The sequence below is a fragment of the Lactuca sativa genome, chromosome 4, assembly GCF_002870075.4.
Source record: "Lactuca sativa cultivar Salinas chromosome 4, Lsat_Salinas_v11, whole genome shotgun sequence".
In the NCBI taxonomy this organism is placed as follows: Eukaryota; Viridiplantae; Streptophyta; class Magnoliopsida; order Asterales; family Asteraceae; genus Lactuca; species Lactuca sativa.
Window position 1 is genome coordinate 128,536,398 of NC_056626.2, and position 7,627 is coordinate 128,544,024.

Below are 7,627 nucleotides of genomic sequence, written 5' to 3' on the forward strand. Positions count from 1 at the left end.
TTAAAATATAATTTTTATTATTTTTATTTAATTTAACTTTATTTATTTACTTATTCATTTATTTATTATTATTTTTTTAATTTTGGATGAAAAGGGAATTTAAAATTAAAAGGAATTGAATTTTGGGTTATAAGTGTCAAATTTTGAAAGTTGAAACCGAGATTAACGGGTTATAATTTAAATTTCGAAAGATTGTAACAAGTGATCAGGTATCTGACTTGGATAAGGCGTTGGGTTGTTAAATCAAAGGTCTTGGGTTCGAAACCCGGCACCTCCAAATGTGCTTCTAGTTTTTTATATATGCGAAGCGAGGCGAGGAACTAGCTGCTGCGAGGACCTAGTGCGAGGTGCGTGGCCGTAAACTCCGAGCCGAGGCCGCAAACTCCGAGCTGCAAACCTCGGGCCGTGAACTCCGAAACCCTAGCCGCCGCCGACCGTAAACTGTTTCCGGCCCTAAACCCTTCAAAGGCCGTAAACCTTCAACAGATTCGCGAAAAAACGACGGTCTTCACCCTTTTTTGCTCTAAAATTCGATTAAAAACTCAAAGAAGAAACCCCCCTTAATTTTCATAGATCTATCCAAAAACGCATAAATATTTCGAAAATAAGATAAAATAAGCTCCAGATCTGACAAAATTGACTGATATAAACCTTGCTCTGATACCAACTGTAAGTCCCTAATTTGCCTGTGTATCAATCAGATCCGTTTGATGGTGCGGAATCCCAATCAAACGGATGATGTCAGATCAAATAGAAGAGAAGGAGAAGAAGAATAATATGAATCTTGTTTGAATTCATTAGAATGAAGTTCCCTTACAAGATTCACACACAACACACACTTGTTCTTCTCTCTACCGTACACTCTCTACTGTTCATCAATCTCTACTCCTCACCCTAACACCTATATATATTCAAGGGGAACATGGGCCGTAAATGGGTTTACGGCCGTAAACACGTATACGGCCGTAAACACCAAGTTGTTTACAATCCAAGACACAAAAATACATTTTTCTATAAAAGTAAAGTAAAAACCATATTTTTGACCCAACAAATACTTCAAGCCATATAAAAAGGTATGTTACTCTAACTAGTATCTTGTATTGTTTATGTCAAATTGCATGCTAGATATAGGCTTAATACATTGGAAACACCTTTGCATGTATAATTAGTGAAAACATAGATCCAAACTATTTAGAGTTGTATGTGCACCATAGGATGTTGTAGTATACAAAACCCAATAGTGGTATCAGAGTCAAGGCTTATTTTCAATTATACTTGATGCAAATTGCTGAAAAAAATCGTTTTTCTAGCTATCTCGACTGTGGACTCGCCGAGTCCACTGACAGACTCGTCGAGTAGCATGCATTTTGCCTTGGACTCGCCGAGTCCAAGTACAAATCTGACCAACTCGCCGAGTTAGTTCATGTACTCGACGATTTGGTGCTTCAGAGTGTAGTTTTTCGACTTTTAAGCCTGGAATTGGACTAGGAACATTACCCTAAGCTGTTTTTGAACTTATAAACCTGTTTCTTTTTTAATGTGGTAATGTTCATGCTAATCCAATTCAAATGATAATTGTCAAAAGTTTCATGTTTTGTATTAGTTTAATGGTTAGGCTATGTGACATCCCCATTTTCACGGCCAGAAAAGACCGATTTTGTTTATGCTTTATAAAAATCAGAGTACTTTTCATAAAAATGTTGCGGAATTTGTTCCCAGAAAAATACAATAAATACGTTATCAAAACATTTTCGAAGAAAGGTATTTTATTCATTTTAAAACGTTTGGGATGTCATTGTCAATACAGGAACATAAGCATAAACGGAACTTACATTTATTTACACTAGTGATCTACATCTCTTTAATCTCTCAGTGTAATGTCACTTCATATCGACACCTGTGATATAAATAAACTGAGTGGGTCAGGTTGGGAAACCTAGTGAGTACATAGGGTTTTCAACCCACAATAAATAAGTTTATTAACTTTATCAAATCAAACAAACCCGATTACCCGTTCCCGTTATCCTCACTTTACGTCCCTAAAACGTTTAACACAAGGGAGCTAGTCTAAGGACTATCATCGGTATGGACACTACTGCTAAGGGGATTCCTTAGCAATAAATGTCCTTAAGGCAACCATGTGGGGGATGGAGTACACCTGGTGAGCACACAGTTCAAATAAACACCTACAGGTTGCGAGCCTGCTAGTGTTCCACTGGACTGTCTAGAATAGTCCGTGGTCGTCATCTATACTCCGCTAGATGACTAGATCATCAATAACATCTATAACGAGGCCTCTCATTTTTTCATTTTATCACATAGCATCTAACACATCTACCCATGTTTTACCCCAACATCTTCGTAGATATAAAATACATATACAGTTTAAATCATTGAAAACATGTATAAAAATGTTCATCCAGCATAGATAGCAAATATTCAGATAATATGCACACATAGCACGTAATTTATATAAAATACTTCATATCTATGTGTAAGCTGAAAGTAACTATGCACTCACCTGAAAGGTGGTGACTCAGCACTCAGACAGCGCTTCGATACTCTCAAAACAATTTTCCTTCGATAAAACCTAGTACCAATACCACTAGGGTTTAGTCTAACGATAACCACGACAAATTAATTAGTCTGACTATTATTATTATTATTATTATTATTATTATTATTATTATTATTATTATTATTATTATTATATAAGCATTAATAAAACTCAATATAACTCATAATAATAGCCCAAATAATTATTTTAAGGACCTAATAACATTCCTATAATTATTTGAAAGCTATATTAAAAATTGTGTAAGCGTATCTCACTTACAGCGGATTTTAACGAAAACCGGAACTTTATTTGGAGCGGAGTTTCGAAACCAAAAGACACTTTTTCTCGAGACTCCGGGAGCCTCGGGGCTTCCTTCGGGTGCTAGGGGGTTTTCCTAGGGTTTAGGAGGGTTTAGGGATCCTAGAGAGAGAAAGAAACTAGAGAGAGAAATGATTTTTGGTGTGAAAATGCGGGCAGCCTCGGCCTCCTTTTATAGCTACGAGGCCTTGGTTATGCTGGGCGTAATTCTGAGGTACGCTGGGCGTACTCTCGCATCGTACAACACGTGTTGCGGCTTCGGTGGGGCGACGTGGCTTCTTCTGGACCAAGGGAATACAACTGTACGCGGGGCGCAATTCTTTCCGACGTGGGGCGTACTCTGGACGCTAGGCGTCTCTTCGCTACGCTGGGCGTAACCCTCGCACCAGGTGTCACCATCCGAAGCGAGTTCATCCGACGGCTAGGAGTTTGGCCACGTCATCATTTCATGCATCAGCTTCGCAAGTTCATGCTTCAACTTTAAAAATTCGTAACTTTCGCGTATGAGCTCCATTTTTGACATTCTTTATATCCACACGAAGGTGGGAACGTACTCTACAACTTTTGTTTAGACTTCGTTAGCTAATTTTGATTCGATTTTAAATTTTATATTATTAACAGGCCGGGACAGGATTGGTCCGTTGAATCTGTTGGAATAGTGTCTAAGGCTGCAACTATATTAGGCAAGTATTTGACCCGGTTGTGCATGGTCCTTTTGGGTTGCCTTCACCATAGCAACTTGATAGGATGATTTATTACGAGAGAGTAAATATTATTAATATATTATGAGAATAATATAATGAATAATATATTTGTTATTTGATTAATATAAGTCATAGAATTAATTAGAATTAATTTGGTGACTTAAAGAGATTAATTAAATAAAGGGGTATAAACTGTCAATTGTTTGATAGTTAAGCTTTAGACTGTAAATCCTTATGGATATGCTAGGGACGGATTCTAGAAGCTAGGATAGCTTCAAAATCGTCCAAGGCTTATCTATGGAAAGGATTTGGATAGCCTTAAGAGAACATTATCCAATTAGGGTTTAGGTTGTAACCCTTAAGGAGTCTACAAGTATAAATAGACCCCATGGCATAAGGAAATCGGCACCTCTCCTAAAGCAAGAGAACCCTGGCTGATTTCCTCCCCACTCCTCTCTCCTAAATCATCTTCCTTGCTATTGGTGTTTGTAAGCCATTAGAGGAGTGACATTTGTGACTCTAGAAGCTCCAAGACCTCAAGATCAACGAGGAACTCAAAGGTATGATTCTAGATCTATTTCAATGTTAATATTTAACCTAATTATTCATTAGAAGTATTGGATTCAAAGCATGTTTATTAGAAAGCCTAGATCCAAGCATTAGGGTTTTGCATGCGCACATAGGAAAGTTCTTATGGCTAAAACCCATCAGTGGTATCAGAGCCTAGCTTGGTTTTCTTTAAATTGTTGCTTGATTAACTGAAACAAACCTGCAAAATTTGATTTTTAGGTTTCTAAGTCATGGACTCGGCGAGTTCCAAGGTGGACTCGGCGAGTAGGCCTGACTCGGCGAGTCCCCTTGTGCACTCGGCGAGTCCAGGCGTCAGGAATGGCCAGATTCGGGATTTTTTTATAATTGTCTTATGGAAACTTACCTTAATCATAATAGATCAATCTAAATCCTATTTTTTGATATATATGACTATTATCTTGATCTAGTTAAAGGTATTTATCAACTAATAAAATATTTAATTTCCTTATATGATAATTAATTAATTATTTTAATTATTTTGGTAATTATCTTTCAAAGAAATCTTGAATAAAATCAAATATAGATAATTAGGATATTAATTGTTAATTGGAATTATTTGTTATTTGATCCTCCATGTTTTAAATGTTTAAAACTTACCCACAAGTTTTGAAATTTATATTTGTGATTAAAAGTTTTAATTTAGACAACTTAAATTTCAAATCCTAGATTTTAAAAGTTTTAAAATACAGCCCTATACTAATATGATATTACTAGAATAATATATATATGATTTGAATTGTCTTGTTCATATGATTTTAATCTAGATCATAGTTGTCTAATTACATGAAAATTGTTTGATTTGAATTGTCTTGTTCATATGATTTTAATCTAGATCATAGTTTTTCTTGACATGCTTGTTAGTTGAATTGATGATCTTGGTGTTTTTTAATGGATTCCATAACTTGTCCTCAAGTTATGGAAAACCAAAAGTTTTTTGTGTTAAATCTTCATTAAAGCCATAGGTTACACAATTGAACAGTATTTTTCCTTATAAATAGTTTTATGAAATCCATAACTTGTCCTCAAGTTATGGATGTCCAAGAGTCTCTTCATTAAATGTTTTAAATCCTACATTAAACTCATATGTTATGGAATTGAAAAGTTTTTGAATTGTTCAAAACTTGCCCTCAAGTTTTGGAATTTGTAAAGTCCCCCCCCCCCCCCCATGAATACTTTAATTCCAAGTTAAACCCTTAGAATTCTAAAAGTTTAAAATTCAACCCTTATACTATTATAATATTATAGGTTTAATATTTATATATATGTATAATAGTAAAGTCAGTCTTACCGTTAGTAGGTCTCATTCACAAAGCCGGTCTATATGGGGAGTATAAGGTTACTGCCTATAAAATGGCAGTTTAATGGGTGTCCACTCTCACCCACCGCTTCCTTGGCTGGTGGAGGGTCGTAAGCCGAACGGGTAGGACGGGACATTATTTCTCCCTTCATTAAAAGTATAATCATAAATATAAAGTAACTAAACTTTATTAAATTCTCAATCTTAGTTACTTTAGGAAAATGTGAAGTTGGTGCTAACCATAGATCAATGGAGCGTGTGTGGTTAACCGGAACATTGATTAGGTGGTTGTAACATTAAGTGTACCAAGTTAATTTGCATGGTTATTCACTCCTTGCTTGTGATCCTCGGCATCCTAGTCACAAACTTGAAGGGCACAATCGAGATTTAAACATGCCATTGAATAGTTTAATGAATCTCAAAAGATCTAGGAGTTTCAATTCATTTAAAACCTAATGTTAAATTTCGTTTTTCATGGTGGAAATTGGTAAATCGTCATTTACCTATCTTCAAATATTTTGTAGCTTGGATTACGACATCCCTATTCTAAGTTATAAAATATTGTGTTGGGTCCTAGCCTTAATATTTCATATTATGTGTTATATTAAGGACTTAAATCAACTAAACTTGAATTTCTCCCTCATAGATGTCTAGTTATGACAACTATGGTCATATTTATCCTTTTAGATAAAGCTTTCCTAATGAAGATGATATTCCAAATGGAGATCAAGGTGAAAGATTTATCCCTTTGTTGTGCATTAATGAGACTGGAAATCATACTTCACCTCCTTGACCTCCTCCAATTGTTCTCCCTAACCCACAAGCTCTTGAATAGTTCAAGGTCACTCAATGCCTATTGGCAAGTAGTGTCTATATGTACTCACATCTTGGAGATGAAGTCTCATATTGACAAGCTGGGAGAGTTGGATGTCGAAGTCTCAACGAAGTTGACTGTTGACTGGGTTCTTCAATCGCTTTACGAGTCATATAGTGAGTTCATTAAGGACTACTATGTGATAGACCACGACATGACCCTTAATGATCTTACCTATTTGCTTGTTGCTACTAAATCAGAAATGATATGGAGCACTGGTAAAGCAATTTTGGTTGGAAGATCTACTTCCCAAACTTTCATGGACATTGACAATGGAAACATTGGAAGTCCAAAAAAGTCTTCTCTCCCACATGGAAAGGGATCGGCCATAGTCAACCCGGTTGACCGAATGGTAAAGAGAAAGGCAAAGTCTGAGATAGTCCCATGTACCATTACTAAAGAGTCCATATGTTTCTATTGCCAAAAGGAATGGGCATTGGTTACGAAGATGCTCTATTTACCTGAAAGTTAAGTAGGATGGTAAAAGTCAATAAATTTGACTATGCTTCACGTAAAGTCCACTATCCAACTCTAATAAGTCCATATTTGGAGATTCTTATTACAAAATGTGACTGGGTCGCATTTTGATGTTTTGTAGAATCGAAGAAAAGAAAGGAAGCTAAAAGGATGAATAAACTAATTATGATCGTGAAGAGATGGATTTCGATCGCATGATCTGAAGATCAAAATTTTGAGCTGCTGCTAAGAGTTATGATAGATTGCTTAGGAATGGATAAGAACATAATTTTCATATGCATTTGCATTGTAAAGCTAATATTTTCTGAAATTTTAAAATAAAAAGATAATTTTTTATTTTATTTATTTTACGTATTCTTACAATGAGATTTGTGAAAATTGTTGTTTATATGATTCCATTGATAGCAATATTGGAAAATGGATTTGATTTTTTCATTTGTGGTAGTGTCATAATTTACCAAATAATGAAAGATTTTCATCACCCAAGTTTCAATTGGATAGAAACTTGGAATCATGCAACTTGTATTGTATGATGAATGAGAATTTTTATCTTTGGGAAATTAAGACTAATTTCTTGTTCACCTGTATATGTGAGTCAAGTGAAGGACTAGGAGATCGGGTACACTTGGATGTGCGTTGATCAGGTCCACCACAAAGAAAGATAAGGCCATTCATCATGATTTACTAAATTTTAGTAAATATTGTTGTGCTTACACGTTTAAGTATAATTCTGAAACACTAGAAAATTTTCAATGTATGGCATGACGAATGAGAAGAATCAAAATAGGCAGAAAGATAAAAGTTTCTCC